We start from the raw sequence: 17870 nt of genomic DNA on the forward strand, positions 1-17870 counted from the left end.
AGTTTCCCAAGTTGCACTGTCCTGATATATGATGTGTGATATAATTCAAAACCTTCCAATTGCTTACCTATTGCCCACTAATTTTAAAATGATCAAACAAATTAAATCAATTCATGGAGGGAGTTTCAAAGCAGAGGGACCACATTTCTATTTGCTTCCTTTGATGACAGATATTACTTGCAGATAGTTCAACCAAAAATGAAAATGAAAAAAAGTCATTATCTGCTCACTCTCATGCCAACTGAGGGTCGGGTTTATTTTGTTAGTCCACAAAACACTGCTGGAGTTTCAAATAATGTAAGTGAATGGTGACCAGTTTTCAAACAGATAATAAACGTGGTGCCAAGCTAAGGATCAACAGTGAAGATTCAGGATAAAAACATGGTGTAAATAACATTTTTTGGTCAGCCTGGTATGTCGGGGCTTTAGGAGACTTGTATTACACCAGACGAGCAGTATGGAGGCATTTTATGTTTTTATTCTGTTGTTTTTTTACATTTGAGAACTGGACACCATTCACTTACATTGTTTGGGAGTTTCTTTAACACAGTTTTCCTGTGAAACTCCAGCAGTGTTTTGTGAACTAAGAAACTAAACCTGCCCCTAAATTGGCATGAGGGTGAGAAGTTATTGACTGAATTTTCCTTTTTGTATAAATTATTCCTTTAACAGTGTTGAGACACTGATCATACCCAGAAAAAAAACATCACATCTGTACTGTACTGTTCAGATGTTGCAGTTTCCTTGCACACCTTGACACTTCAGTGGTTTATTAAAATTTGAGCACAAAGACCGTCCACAGATTTTTTGAGTCTTTCTGTTCTCTCTGTCCAGTCTGACCCCAAACTTCTGCTGTCCTCTCGCTCGTCTCACGTTTTTCAAAACTGCTCAGCAGGCACAGAGACGTTCAAACTGGGTGCAAAATTACTCTTTCTCTACTCTTTACTGAGCAGCGCAGAGGCTACACATCAGCTTTTGTTGAGTGTAGAGAGGTCAGCTGACCTCCATTATGTTTTCATGTTTTGCTGCGGGCACCTCAATGGAAAATATTCTAACACGCTGCCTCGGCGGCCTCTTCAGTCATTCGCAGGAGCGTGTGCTTGAACGTGTGTGTGTGTGAGCGCGTGTGCTCACCCCGGCCCGCTGTGGTGCTGATCACAAAGCTAATTGTGATGAAGTGTTAATTAAAATGGATATGTGGATGGATCCGGTGGCTCTGTCAGGAATCAGGCCGGGCTGGTAAACACTCGACTAATCAGACAAACTACTTTAGTCTGTAATAGCTGAATGAGAAGCAGCTCTGTGGCTCAGTGGGGACAGAAACATTCACTTACTTGTTCTATTCAAGCTGTGGCACACATTCATACCAAAGTATATTAAACAGTCAAGGCTGTCGAGTCTGTCACATCAAGACCTGTACTTGATTATTTTAATCAGAACCCAGTGAAAGATCCAATTTAATCAAACACCACTGTAATATGACAAAGCACATCTTGTGTGCACTTTTTTTTTAACTGTCTAGTTTTTAAATGGCCGTGTAATTGATTTATTGAAATAAAAATTTAAAAAATATGGTATAAAATAAAAAATCTTGAAACATTTTAAAGTTTGGCTAGTGGCTGAATGCGACGTGCCAGAGTAATTAAGAGACACGGATGTGGAGCAGCTCGAGCAGAGCTGATGTGAAGTTTGGCTGCTTTGTCGAGTGGAGCGTCAAGTTTCCCCATCTTCCATACAAACTTTTGCTTTGAGTTATTGTCCATGTATTAAATGTCTAAAACAAACTGTCAATGGAGCGCCAGCATAAAGCGCTGATGGACTGAGAAGAGTGAGGTGGCCGAGTGACGAGCGTCGGTTTCAGAGCCTGAGCAGAGCAAAAGCAGGTGGACCCGCACACTTAACCTTTAGCCCGGCAGACGAAAGCTCGTTCTGTCTCGATGTTTCACTTATGCACAGACAACAAAGCCCTGGAAGCCCCTAAACAAGCTCATGCCAAGTTTCTCAGGGTCGTGTTGCCGTGACAAGTTACACAGTTAGGGATTGAGATGGAAACGCTACAACCTCAAACAGTGGTACAAACTCCAACAATGGTGCTTTTATCTTACTCATAGAAGTGTGAATGATGACTGACACATTTTTATGCCTAATTAGCTCCAGCAGTGACTGGAGGCATTATGTTTTTGGGTACTCCGTCCGTCCCATTCTTATGAATGCAGTATTTCAGGAAATCCTGTGGGGAATTTCTGCAAACTTGGTGCAAACGTCCACTTGGACTTAAGAATGAACTGCTTGGATTTTTGTGGTTAGAAGTCTTTGTCATCTCACGTCTGTCCTGTTCTCATGAACACGATATCACAGGAACGACTGGAAGGAATTTCTTCAAGTTTGCTGCAAACGTTCACGTGGACTCAAGGATGAGCTGTTCAGAAGCTGGCGGTCAAAGGTCAAACGTTGAGTTCACTGTGACCTCACAAAACACTATAACTCAAGAATTTGTTCACTAATTAAGACAACATTTCACACAAATATCTATTTTCTAGGAAATGATGAACTTATAATCTTTAAATGTGTCTGGATAGACATGGATGTAAACTGCAACTACTGTACTGTCACTGTACTTATTATAACCCAAACCATGTTTTTTTTTTTTCTTATTGTAACCAAGTAGCTTTGGTGCATAAATCTAACAAAACAGTGAACGCGTTTCAACACCAATCATGTGACCTATGTAATGCAGTTAAGGTCAGATACACCTGTCACTGGTACTCTCTAAAGTTTAATATATTAAAGTTATATTAAACTTAGATTTTCTGATTTTGTATGATATCATATATGTCTATTGTTTATTTAGGCCTGGTGTGTTATTTTTGCCATATATCCCAGCTATGGTTTGACTGATAATTGTGATGATTGTGTGTATTGCTGATATCTGACCATTTTTAGACAACAGACGTTCCCATTATTACAGTAAGTGTACCCATGTGGATGGTATCATTAATGGAAAAGCTGCTACGATATACTATTTCTCATATCTGATTAATTTTCTCTTTTGCCTCAGCATTGAACAACCATGTGGGGGGAGACTCCAGTCCGTGTGTTCAGGTGTGTGTGGATAAAAAGTGACCACAGGATCTCTGAGTCCAGATGGTGCGTTTTCTGTGTTTTAATTTTTTCTGACCAGCCGGTGTGTGTGTTTGTGGAAAGGTTTAGGTTTTATTTAGGTGTGTGTAACAAGACCAGATGCTTTATTTTATGTCTTTACAGTATAACCATAGTTATTGTGTGTGTGTGTGTGTGTGTGTGTGTGTGTGTGTGTGTGTGTGTGTGTGTGTGTGTGTGTGTGGTTAGAGGCATTATAGTAATGTATTGATGACCTGGAATCTCAAAGGTAAACATCAGGGGCAACATGACCTGGAGGACGAATTAAATATTGAACAACACACACTCTCTCTCTCTCTCTCTGTCTTGCATGCACACATACACATTCAGCACCAACGTGTTTTTGTGTTCTTCCTCTCTGTGTTCGGGGTATGTGAGCCTCCGGGGCGTTCGAGGCCTCATCTGACACTTGATGGATATGTTTACATGCTATGCTAATCCACCAGACGTCACACTGGACTGTAATATCATGAGAATTACCACGGTGTGTTTGGGTTTCGGAGTCATTACCACTGATGGTGTGGATGAATGCGACAGGTGTGTGTGTGTGTGTGTGTGTGTGTGTGTGTGTGTGTGTGTGTGTGTGTGTGTTTTGTGTACCTGTGCAGCGTTTTAGTGAAGCAGAGAGCTCCCAGTACATTTTGAAAATTAATGTATATAAAAAAACAAATGACTTTGACTGAGTATACTTTAGTGATGTGTGCAGAATTTAAATACACCAGTAAATTATCATCTTGTGTACGGATGAAATGATTAATTAGAGACTGACTTTAGTGTTCAATTTTAATTGTGATGCACCAGAATAGATTTGGAAGGATTTGCTGAAGTTTACAATTTTATTTAGCAGATGCTTTTATCTAAAATGATGAGAGCTGATACAACACAGGCAAGAACCTAGTCAGGTGAAAACAACACGACTAAGTGCCATAAAGCAAAGTTAGAGTCTGATAGGATGTCGGTACCTTCAGGCAGTGAAACAGGCGATGCATAGAGTGGATATGATGCATCAGATTTTTTTCTTTTGTATTCTGTCACTTGCAGAGCTGAGTCTTTAGGGGTTTTTTTTAAAGACAGAGAGGGACCTCGCAGATCAAACGGAGTTTTGTAACTTGTTTCACCACCGGGGAACTACAAAAGAGCCGTCTGTCACCGGTAAAGGGAGCGCAGACCTGAACGAGGGAGTTCAGGTAGGCGGGAGCTGTTTCAGTTGCTGTTTCTGTAGGTAAGTGTCAGCGGAGTGACATGTGCTGTTTTGGGCTCTTTGAAAACCAGACGTTCTGCTTCACGACGCAGAACAAGAAGAGAGCGAGTGAAATAAGCTGGAAAAGGATCGTGTCTAGTTGGGAACCCTAGATTTGTGAAACTCTGGTGAGATTTCATTGTTTCTTCAGTGATTAACGTTAGAAAATTTAATGTGGTTGGAGAAAATGCAAGTAAATCTCATATCCCATCTAGATACAGCTTTATAACAATTTAGTATATCAAATATCATATAGATATCAGCCCAACCCAACGAACGTAGGGCGCTAGGAAGTAAATGTGTGATGTGAACAATAATTGATTGTTATATCTTTTGTAGGGTATCACAGAGTAGGACAACTGACAAGCTAAATCCCTCGACCAGCAGGATAAACCTGGGTCCGTAAAGTGAAAGTCAGTACTTGCCCCTCCCTCATCACCACCACTGAGGTGCCCTTGAGCAAAGCCCTTCACCCCAACTGCTATGAACAGAGCATTCCTGCATACACACACACACACACACACACACACACACACACACACACACACACTGTTGTTTAAAATGTCTCAACGTTTTCTCAGATTTTTAACCCGTTTAATTGAATTTGTTGTTTTAATCAAGTCAAGTCAGTTTATTCAGGTCCTGTATAGCACCATTTAAAAACAAACTGACTGACCAAAGCGCTTTAAAGTTTAAACACCACCGTACGCATAAAATCTGAGTTAAAAAACATTTCCTATTTTATTCAGTCAGAACAGTAAAGATGTGAAAGACTGTGAAACAATACGAAATATATATGTGTGTATATATATATATATATATATATATATATATATATATATATATATATATATATATATATACATATACATATATATTTCGTATTGTTTCACAGTATTTAGCTCGCTGATCTGCTCATAGGTTTAGGGACAAAAAACAGGGTTAGAGACGTTGGCATGGGTTAAAATGATCCGTCTCACAAGGGATAGTTTTGAATAGGTCTGGGGTTCCCATCTAGACACAACTTTAAAACAGAGTTTCTTGTGATGACAGAGGAGAGGATTCTACCACTGGATGCTGATTTCAGGCAATATTCTGTTGCTAATAGCAACCACTGTTGGTACAGTCCCACGGCAGGTGCAGTTTAACTGACATCGGCTGTGTCCAAAATCTAGCTATTAAACCAGCAGTCTGATTCTGGATTCACACAACACAAAGTAACAACAGGTCATTTTATTCTGTGTAATATATCACAGTGAACGACAGCCAACATACTTTGTGACTTTTCTTAAGGAACAATTAAAGTATCTTGTTGGTTCATACTTTTTGGAATCTACTTTCTTTATTACTGATTCATTTTTTTTCTTCAGGTCATTGAATTTGTTTTGTGTTTTCACACTGTGTCTCAGTATTTAGCTCACTGCAAAGCTGTGCACATATAATGAGGGTGGAAGATACAGAGGAACAGTTTAAATAATTCAAAACCAACTGTGTTTAATACGTGTTAAAATAGAAAACAAGTTGCCATGGTCTAACAAACAGCCTATTATTACAGTGGTGACCGTTCAACTTTTGAGTTTCACTGTTTCTTGTAAAGTTTTCTTACCATTTTTCCATCAATGTATTTTTTTGCATATTTTGAAGTGTCATATTAAATAAGGTCCTCATCGCTGCCATGGCTCAATAATACGACCACAATCTCTCCACACAGACATTAATACATGAAACTAACTGAAATGTCATTTTTCCATCCTGTTTGTTTTTCACCATTTGAGGTTAGACTGGCGCCCTTTTAATCGCGTCATCATCTCCTGCAATGGTCTAATGGTTTTCCAACTGGAGAACTGGCACCGTTTATCTCACTGAACCAACTCCTAATAATCGCAAAACAGTAGAGGATGAAAACATGCATTCATTCACATTTCCTTTTGCTGATTTGCTCATTGCAGTAACTATGCGCACACAAAAGAAGTTACTGATATTAAAGTCACTAATGTTATCGTTAAACCATCTGCATGGGAGCCAATTAGGTTCAGCTTAGAGTGCTAATAAGCTAGGTCATGTAGCAATCAGTTCAGGTGCACCACAACTGCCTGTCACTCAGATGCTAATCCTACACACACACACACATGCACTCGTGCACACACATGCGCGCACAGATGTCAGAGCCATGTTAGCGTGGACCAGTGGGACTGCCTTTGTACATTAGCATGTTAACATCCCCACCTTTTTATCTGTCAAATTAGGCGTGCAGCCCCCGTGGCTGAGCTAATCCTCCAGGACAGAATGGAGCCATCAGACAGTCGAGTTCCACACTTTAAAAAATGCTCATGTCAAACAAGTAATTTTATCTTTTGCTAAATTACTTCAGGTGGAAATGTGAAGATAAGCACAGGGAGGATTCGCAGAGCCTGACGGTGTCACGGAAGATAAATGAGAGAATTTAAAATCATTTAAAGGTGCTGTGTGAATCATTTTTAACTGTGAGCGTATAATTGCCCTCGTGGTTCTAATTAAGTTCGGCAGATGAGATCGTGACAGAGATGACTGGTCACCTCAGTCTTGCAAAAGAGGTGTTGATGCCTCTCCAAACTAGAGACCATATTTCTCATAAACACTGCTCTTCCTCTCCCTCCACCCTGAAGAGGAGAAAAATAGACTCTCACTTCTTGCACTATTGATTTTAAAATGCTTCACGGAGCACCTTTAATTTGGACCAAGCATTGATTGATTACCTTGTGTCTGTACTGGAATTTGCAGGTTGCCAGATTAGCTAACAGTTTAAGACCTTTAGTGCTGGAAAGTAGAAAAGTTAGCGTCAGGGATCACAGCACCTTTAGGGTCACTGTTCAACGACTCTTAAGCCTCGACTACTGGCCTGATTTACATAAAATTTTCACAGAAACAAATGTTTTCTTTGCTCTGATAAGGTTGGAGCTTCTGGTCTGAAAGACACATGCAAGCGGATGAACAGGTGGTGCAGTGGGTGTTCAGAGATATTGTGGGTGTATTATTATAATCACCAACTGCAAAGAAGAATAATTCGGATTTGTCACATGCTGTCTGTAAATGCAACAGAAAGATAGCTGATTGTTGACGTCAAATACCAACTTTTGGCGTCAAAGCATCCAGAGCACAAAAGAATAATGAGAAAATGAAAGGACTGCCTTTGTTCACCTCCATAACATTTCTAAAATCAGGCTCAAACAGATGCAGCAAAAACTATTTCATGCATTTGTTTCTCCTAGGCTGGATTTCTGCAGTTGCTTACTATGAGGCCCAGTATGTCTCTAAAGACTCACCAGTTGGTCCAGAATACTACAGCATGTGTCCTGAAAAGAACTAGGAAAATAGATCATATTTCTCCTGCATAAGCCTCCCTGCACCGGCTCCCTATAAAAACCCAGAGAGGAATTTAAAATCATTCTGCTCGCATACAAAGCCCTTAATGGTCAGGCGCCATTATACCTTCAAGAGCTCATTGTACCCTATCAGCCCACTAGAACACTGGGCTCTCTGAGTGCAGGATTACTCGTGGTTCTTCGAGTCTCCAAAAGTATGATGCACCGAGCTTCTCTGTCCTCCTCTCCCTCTATATCTGTGCGCACTCTTAACCCATTATTGCTAATGCTGTCACTAACTCGACGTCTTCTCTCTCCCATTGTGCTCACTCGTCTCATCTTCCTCCACTTTCTACAGGTACCTCTGCCTCCGGAGCTGTAGAGTCTGGATCTGTGGCTGCAACACACCTCTCAGAATTATCACCAGTACTGCTACCATTACTATCACTTCTATTGCTGAATCTTTTAGTAAAAGTTGCGTTTTGCTACTGTATGTTCTCTTTCTCTTTCCTCCCCCTCTCTTCCTCGCTTCCTCTCACTCTGGTTCCAGTAGATGTCCCCCACCCTTATCTCCGTCCCCGCCATTGACGAGACAGCTTGTCAATCGATGTTTTCACTGCCAGGCGATAGGGGACGCTGTGACGGATCATCTGTCAAAAAAATTGTCACTGTAAGAAAGAAGAGAACCACTGGAATGAGCAACAGCAGAAGATGATGGAGTTATCTAGCACAAAAACATTGGTGCAGGTCCGCGACCTGGACTGTAACAGCAGCTGGGACGACACAGTCATCTCAGTGCTTGCTCTTGGTGGGAACAATTGGCCTTATAGATAGAAATATTTATAGTATAGATACAGGTAAAATTGAATTGAATTGAATTGTGCGGGCGGAGGACGAGGTCTGTGCAGATGTAGGTGCCGTCACACACATCTGGTCGGTAGTGTGTGATGACTGAGAGAGATTACTTTTGTATCAGTCTATCAGGCTCTTATTCTTCTAAACATTTTCTTCAGTTTTGTATTTTACTGATGTATCACTCTGATAGAGCTAGTTTCACACTGCAGGCAAAACTGACCCAAATCTGATTTTTTTTTTTTTGCTCATGTGACTTAGATCTGATTTTTTTTATTTTTGATTGTGTAAACAGCACAGATCACATGGAATCTTTTCTTTTCTTTTCTGAATTCTGGTTTGGGCCACTTTCATGAGTTCAAAGTCAGATACAGGTCTGATTTTCTGTTTTCCATCTCAGTGTTTAGTAACTTATTAAATAACAGTTTTGTTTAATTCTTCCTGTCTCACAGTGAAATAAAGACACTGAATAGCATCTGTAACATCTGCACGCTGGCCAAAGTAACAAACCCTTATTAAACATGTATTTATTATATTAAACTAATTTGAACTGTTTGATATGGCTGCTTACCTTTGGGAATGTTGCAACTACACGTATTAAACTCTCCCCATATGAAACTGACTACGTTTTGATTAATTCATGCAAAAAGACTCATGAAAGTGTGAACAGTCACATTGGATTTCATATAACTTTAACATCAGTCGTCTGACATGTCTTGCTGCAAGACTCTCGTGGAGAGATGATGACAGATGTAGTTAAAAGTCGCCTCTGACATCCTGAACTTTTAAATTAATCTGTTTCTGTGAAGCCATTCACGTCACAATCCCACCACTCCTGCCTCAGACATCGGTAGAGAATCTTCAAATGACACAGTGATTGCGGACTTTAGTGGAATCTGGAAACTGATAAGAAAAGATGATGTAAACAGCCAAAAAACACACAAACAAACAAACAAAAAACTCCCCAAATTCCAAAGCTATAAATCAGAACTGAGCGCTAAAGGCTCACAGTGTAAACACTTTGTCATCTGTCCTGAAGTTCAAGTCAATCAGGATGTTAATCATCACCCTGCTGATTGGTTCAGTATTGATATAAGGTTATTGCAGATTGAAATTGCCTGTGAGTAATAATTAAGTTGTGTGTGTGTGTGTGTTACTTTCCGTTTGCCGTCTTGTTGACTGTTTACCTGATAACGCCTGATGAGCATCTCTGTGAGATCGACACAGTGCGCTGATCCCATTTCCTCCATTTAAGGGCTGTATTGACATGTTTCAAACTGACGTGCACGTCCCCGCAGCTATGAAACTATTGATCCAGTGGTCACATTGCAGCCTGCATAAGAGCTACCGGCAAGATATTTGAGATTTAAAATTGTGTCACTTGTGCCATTAGCTGCATCTTTAAAGGTGATGGAACAGCTATAAACAAGCACATCACACCTTGAATAAATCTACATTTTTTATAATTGTTTAAATGCATGTTTACCTGCATTTCTTCTGTCAGTAATCGACAGTTTCCTTTGTTGGACATTAAGGCATAAATTGAATTGAACTGTGCTGAATTAAATTGCACTGGGAAGCACCTTCTACCATTCATTCGAATTCTGTGTCTGTCTTGCTAACAAACAGCTCTGTTGCTTCGGGCCTGGACTGTGCGGATAATTAGAGGGTTAGAAAGGTGAGGATAAATACACTGTTCCTCCAGAGACTGTCAGCGTGATGGATGAATGGGTAGATGGCAGATGGTAGATTTAAAGGAGACGAGATTTAAAAAATGAAAAAGGAGATGGAGGGATAGATGGAGAGAGGAATGGATGAGTGATTGTATTGATTACAGAGAGATATGAGTAGGTATCATTTGGGTAGTGATAACCTTATGAGTGAAATAAATTTTTTAAAAAAGTCGTGTTCGATGCAGCAAAATAAATTTTTCAGCAGAAAGTTTCCAACGGGAAACTTCTGACTCCAAAAACTCCAAATTGGACTCCGAGACATAAAGCACTGCTACCACTCTCAAGACAGTGATAAACGTTAGAGGAACTGGCAGGTTAGTTAGGTTTTTTCCTCCGGGGTGGAAGAAAACAGGAACCTGCTGTGTGTAACGTGGGGAAACTGACAAGAGCAGTGACAAAAAGTCAGAAACACAGCACGACGGCAGGAATGAAAGCTTTAGTGAAAAAAAGCAACAAAGGCGCCTGAGGACATACGAGGTCCTCGAGCTGTTTGATTGGTCATCAGGGCACGGACACCCTCTAACAAGCTCAGGAAGACGCATCTCCAAACTATTCATTTGAAAGAGTCGACAACAAGTCATTAAGCCAGTAAACAAAGCCAATGAACCGGAGAATGAAATGGAGACACTTTTAAATAATACAACAAAGGTTATTGTGAAATTTTAGACCAATGACCATGCGATTACTCAGCCAGTGAGCCTTTTTATACACCTGAGGCTGAATCAGGGGCTGTCACTGGTTTCCTTTCGTGTGTGGGGCTTTTGAACTTTGTCCTAACAAGCTGTGGCTGGTTTACAGCCACTGGTCCCCAGGGGTCCATCAGGTGTCGGCTGACAGCTCGAAAGCCAAAGATAAGCACCGAGGGTCCCGGGGAGCCTGTCAGAATGACACCTCTGTCAACGAGCCGTCATGTTAGCCATAATCGTATGCATGTAATATGTGCCGCCACGCTAACATGAGCCTCTGTACACGTTGTCACCTACTACCAAAGAACACTTTTCATCGAAGTATGAGAGTGAAAAAGATGAACAGACGGGTGACACAGGCTGACGATTTGAAGGAACCAGGTTCCCCAGCGTTTTGTCGCACTGCTTCACACAAATCTAACATGTGTTGGAACCAGTTCTTGCAGTATTTCTGTTGTTTCTGTCGCTTTGAATAGAACAGAACAAAACAGAACACAATAGGATGCCTTTGTAGTCATTGCAAATTAATTTTCTTTGCTTTTCAGCCTGAAAAAAAAATGCACACGCTCTCCTTGCGGTATCACATGTTGCCTATGACCCACCGACAATGGTGACGTTAGCTATGCTAACTTAGCTGAAAATTAACACACCAAGATGCTGCAGGATGAGTCATTAACCCACAGCACACGATCCAGGGATGTCAGTACTTCTTGGTTCTGGAAACACATCAACTTTCTATATTTTTAAGTTCTCACTGGCTCCATACTCTTTTCTACAGTTATTTCTTATGATCTCGTTAACTTTTCCCTCTCCTTTTAGAGTCAAACTTGCCACCAGTACTGTATTGTGCTGTCAAATCTTATAGTAGCCTAATGTTAATATTTGTTTTTGTGTTTGGCTCCAAAAACAATCAAAATTTACAGTATTTCCTTGTATTTATAAAGAGCAGAACATTACTATTAGGATTTGGTTGTATTCTCTCAAAAGTCCTTGTCATGATTGTTTTTCTTATTTATATATGAAGTATATCAACATGCCACAGAATGAAAGCACATATGAATATATATTCTCATAAAGTAAAGCAGACAATTCTCATCATGTTTTCAACATTAGATGTGGACGTCTTCTTGCCTTGATAATAACCTTTGAAACCCCATCCAGCTTCATTAATCCTCAGGGGCGCAATTGATTTATGGAAGAAAAGAAATGATGTGACACAGGGAATAAAAAAAAGAGATTGAGCGAACAAGGGAGAGACTAAATGAGAGGAGAGAGAGAGAGAGAGAGAGACCCAATTAAATCATATACGTACAAGAAAAGCACACCAATAAGCTCTGTGAGCCTCCAGAGATGACTGTATGTCAGTCAGCTGTCTCCTTGTACATAATGATATGCTGATGTTGCTCCGTCCCGCTGGAGGCCAAACACCTTGGGTCTGATGAAAACATGAAAACAAGCATCAGGTTATTGGATTGTCTTCAGCGGGAGGAAATGGCTGTTCAAAAACATGATGATGTATATCTGTTTTTCAAACCTTATATATTCTGCTAAATAAAATACAAAAGATACAAATATAAGTTAGGATAATTTACATTCTGTTTTCTACTCACAGGCACAAGCCAGAATTGTAAGAAATCATTTTCTAGTAAAATGAATGACTGTAGAGTGAGTGACCAACACTGGATCATTAAAACAGGTTGTCAATAATTAGATCATCTTTTCTTCCTTTATCCTCAAAGATTTATTGAATTTCTTTGGAAAAAGAAACAGGTTATCTTACTTCTTTTGTGTATAAATAAGTCTTTTAATATACACACAACAAAAATATAAACACGACACTTTTGTTTATGCTCCCTTTTTTCATGATTTGAAGTAAAACAAATATTCGATTTCTTTTTTGCACACAAAAGGTTTATTTCTCTCAAATATGTTGTCATTTGTGTTACTGAGGACGTCTCTTTTGCCAAGATAATCCATCCAGCAGACAGGTGCGGCATATAGAGATGCTGATTAAACAGCACGATTATGACACAGATGTGTCTTGGACTGGTCACAATAAAAGGATACTCTAAAATGTGCAGATTTATCACGCAGCACAAAGCCACAGGTGTTGTTGCACGTTTTGAGAAAGTGTGTAATTAGCATGCTGACTGCAGGAACCAGAGCTGTTGTCCTTGAATTTGATTGCTCAGTGCTCTACGCCGTCTCCAGCGTTGTTTCCAAAAATCTGGCAGTAGGCCGACATCTGACTGGCCTCACAACCGCAGACCACCCCACCTTTTTCACGTACATGTGCTGCTGGCTTGGTTCGACTTGGTGTGACTTGGCACATCAGCCCGGTACCGCAGGGATTTCAGAATCAGAATTAGTTTTATTGCCAAGTAGGCTTTCAAATATAAGGGATTTGCTGTGGTATGTTGGTGCATAAGAACAAAGTATGAAAAATATAAATAGAGATTAAGGCCAGCGAGTCAAAAACAGCAGCATACATAGAAAATTAGAGGACTGCAAAGTCTCAACATGCAAAAAAATATCTAAAATATAAACAGTAGGAACAGGGGTCAGTTGTGTCAGTGGAGGTCTCTGGTCCACTGCAGCTACAACCCAAAGTTGAGCAGCTGTAAAACAGTGGATAAACACTAAATATCCTATAAATTCATCACAATAAAAGCCCCCGTTTTTTGTTATTTAAACACTTTTATTATGAAGCAGCAAAATCAGTAAATGTGTTTTCATTAGCTTTAGCTTAACAAGACTCATATGCGGCTGAAAGAAAATGTGCAACAATAAAATAAAAGGGACAAACAGTGGCACAGGAGAGAAACTACACTTCAAACCACAGAGATTTAGTTAGAAGCTACAAAAATACTGAGAGCTGAAAACACAGAGTTTTTAACAACATCTTAACTTGGCTCTCCTACACACACAAGTTGGGTCTTGCAAAACACATTTTTTTAGGGAGACACGGGGAGTCATCACAGGTTGAATGCAGTCAGCAAAATGTCACCACAACCCGTTAGGAGATGGTCCATCTCGGGTACAATTCAGCACAGCTCAGCACGTTAAAAGTGGTAATGGAAAGGTAGATCACTGTGGCAGTGTTTGACTCAGTGTGCTCAGCTTCTTCACTTGTAAGATCATCTGAGACAAACTCAGCAGAAGAATGAGAGTATCTGGTATGCTTTGGACCGACATGAACCGCAGCTTAGGGCAACACGGTGGCGCAGTGGTTAGCACTGCTGCCTCACAGCGAGAAGGTTGGGAGTTTGTGGTTGAGGCAGGGCCTTTCTGTGTGGAGTTTGCATGTTCTCCTCGTGTCTGCGTGGGTTCATTGTGGGTACTTCAGCTTCCTCTCACAGTCCAAAGACACGCAGCATAATAGGTTAATTGGTAACTCTAAATTGCCCATAGATGTGAATGGTTGTCTATCTCTATGTGTCAACCCTGCAATGAACTGGTGACTTGTCCAGGGTGTACCCCACCCCAGTGTCAGCTGGGATAGGCTTCAACCCCCTGCAATCCTTCAACAATAAGCAGTTATGGACAATGAATGAATGTACCACAGCTTGTTGAAATTCCTGCTAATATTAAGCAAATTCACACAGCCATTGAAGAGGAGTAGACCATCATCCCACAGGCCACAATCAACCTGATCAACTCTATGCAAAGAAGATGTGTTGCACTGCATGAGACAAATTTTGGTGACACCAGATACTGATTTTCTGCCCTGCATTTATGTTTTATTGAGTGTAAATGGCATGAGGCATTCACCACAGGATTCAAATCTACAACCTCTCTTTTACCAAAACTACTTCGTAACCACCAATGCTATCACGGCTTTTTGAACCACACCAGCATTCACAAAGAACGCTTGCAGGGACCACAGTCCAATGTTAAAATGTAAATTATTATTTAAACATAGAAATAACAATCAAATTACCAGATTCTTTAGAATACACAGCCTGCGGCTACCCTTCTTTCTTCTCTCTGTGGTTGTGCATTCAGCAGCATCACAATTAACTAAGCAGTGAAGCCTCCTATCCTAAGTTGTGTAAACATTGATTACCTGTGAGGTTTAATCAATGGAAACATAGAAAATCTGTGATATAAATATGATTAAACTATATGAACATAGCTATTTTGCAAGGCCAGTTCTTCTCTGAACGGGTCCAATTAAATTAACCCCGAAACTGATGCTTAAGGTATTTCAGCGAGATTATGAAGGTCTGCAGGCTTGGCAACGCCACATGAATAAATACAGAAGGAGCAGAGTCTGAAACAAAGAGGGAAAACACTTGGACAGCAGGAGAATGAGTTAGTAAAGATGGAGGAGGCCAAGCAAGATGTACAACTGTGACAACACTGCAGGAGAGATATAATTAAATCTAATTACCTTGTTCATTTAAATTGTCCCTGCCACTTGTTAAACACTACCTCCCCAATCTCAAGGTTAATTAAGATTATTGTGACTCGGTGCTCTGGGACCCAAATCACTTTAGTCAAGGATTCAATGATTGTAAAAGACATTGTGTGATTATACGGCGTGCCACTGAGACGCTGCTGAGGGTCTCAGCGAAGTCTCGGCTTTCTTTCTTTTGTTTTGTGATACTGTGTCGCTTCAAATGTCAGCATCTGAACTGTGGAGTTTAGAAATTTAATAAAATAAAGCAAACCAAAACATTTTATAAATTGCACATTTCATAAATATAAATCTTTAATACATGTTCACCAGAAAATTTGGATTAGATTGTTGGAATTAATCATTTTTAAAGTTTTTTTGGTAGGACATGATTTGTCTTGATTCTCAAAAATGAGTGTTACACTACTACTGAGAGTCTGCTGGGAGGCCACGTTCCACATATGTAGTAGATTGGCATCTTGTTTGCACGCTCACAACAGATTGGGGGTTTGCAGATGTCACTCTCTGGACGAGAGGGTAAAAAGTGAATCAGTCCTTTGGACGCAGTAAGCGCCCAATAAGAGAGCACGCTTTGCAGGTTGCAAAAAGCAAGGTGCACTGCAACGCCTTTTTTTGTTGAAGCTGTTGTACCGAGTCGCTAGAAGTGGTTAAGTTCTAGTTAGTTAAACATCTGCATATGAGAGGCTGTTTCAAAATATTACACTGGACACGGGGAAATGGAGATCTGTATGGGGACACGAGACCCCCAGAAAGAGGAGAAATCACGGGGCAGCTCGGGGAGGGAGGTGTGGAAAGTTCAACAATTAACTGTATGCTATTAGTTCACTCTCAGTTTAAGTGATCGAAAACAACTCACCCCAAATCTAAAATACTGCAGTAATTTTCCTCCGGTTCCACTGTTTTCTGTTCAAACTCCAGTTTTCAAAATCACGCAGCTCTTGGCATCCAGTAACAGCCACCATTAGTTTGTCCCCTGTGATGATTATTATTTCCGAGCTACTGTAAACTTTGTTGTCACTGCTACAGAAGGCATGGCTCTCAGTTCATCAAGCTGCACAACATAAAAAAAGGACGAAATAATGTTGGGTGTTTAATTCTGGTCTGGAATTTAATTTTTTTTGTTGTTTTTTAACTCATGGCGTTCAGAGCGCTCCTGCAAAAACGAGAGTTTCTCTGAGCACTAAAATGCTTTTTGCCTCCAGAAAACAACTGGAAAAAGAAAATCCTCACATCTGCATATTTTTCTCTTTTGAGGAGCAGCTCAAAATGATAAATAAATAAGTAAATTGAAAGCATTTGTCGGCTACAGTAGCTTCAACACATCATTATCAGAGAGGGGTATTCTTTGGCATAATGAGGCACCTTTTGACCCACTGTATAATGGTTTACTACCCTGTGGAACGGCAAGATGTAGAGATCAGCCAAAGGGCTGCAGGCTGTCCATTAATGCTACGTCTTCTTCTTCAACAAATCCCATAACGGACCAAAAGCAACAAGTATTGTCTGTGTATCCAACGCCTGATATGTCTTTTCCTTCTGCGCCGTAGAGCTCTGTTGCTGTCCAAAAACCCACAAACACACTAGTGAGCCACATTGTTACCCTGGGTTCCTTCATTACCATGAACACACACACTGTTGTAGTTTATTTGGACCCAACATACCCTGGCAGCAGAGCCATTTTCACACAAACTGCAGTCTCATTGCCATAATGATCACAATGAATTCTGCTTGAAAACCTTCATTATCTCGCATACAGACGCGCAAAAAAACAAGACTCAAACACAGAGACAGTGTGCATGAAAGTAAACAGACAACACAGTTTGTTACGTAAGCTCTCGGCCACTGACTAATGGCCCTATCAGTCACACGTAGAAACAAACACACAGAGCTAATGACAAACTTGCTGTAACTTTATTATTGATTTTCTGGCCATATGCCACGATAATTACTCTGGAATTCCATCTGAGTTGAAGGTTTGCACTTATTGCATTTATGGCTGGAAAACATCACATTCCTGAGATTTTGTTTAGTGCAGGAAAAAATCAAAACCAGACACCGTAACGATAAACAAATGTATGTATTGTGGGAGTGAAATTGTTGTACTCGAAAACCTGATCATAAATTTCTTGTGTCTGTTTATGTTTAAAAGAACTGAGGATGACAGCAGTTCAACACAGTCTGCACCTGCAGTGGAGGAAACAGAAGCAGGAATCACTAAATTGTTTTATTTGTTTCATGTGTACAGTTTCCTCATGATGCCACACAGATCTTGCATGTCACACTTTGCATCCATCCATTGCACCAGGTTGACTATTTATCAAAGTGGAGCCTCACAGTTCTGTCTCCTATCAACCAAGTTGAGCCAGGTGAAATAAGATTAAGAAAAATCTGATGTTTTTCCTTTCTTTGGACATTATTAGGTGTCCCACATGCTGCATT

Source organism: Lutjanus erythropterus, chromosome 2 (assembly GCF_056507025.1).
Source record: "Lutjanus erythropterus isolate fLutEry1 chromosome 2, fLutEry1.hap2, whole genome shotgun sequence".
NCBI lineage: Eukaryota > Metazoa > Chordata > Actinopteri > Lutjaniformes > Lutjanidae > Lutjanus > Lutjanus erythropterus.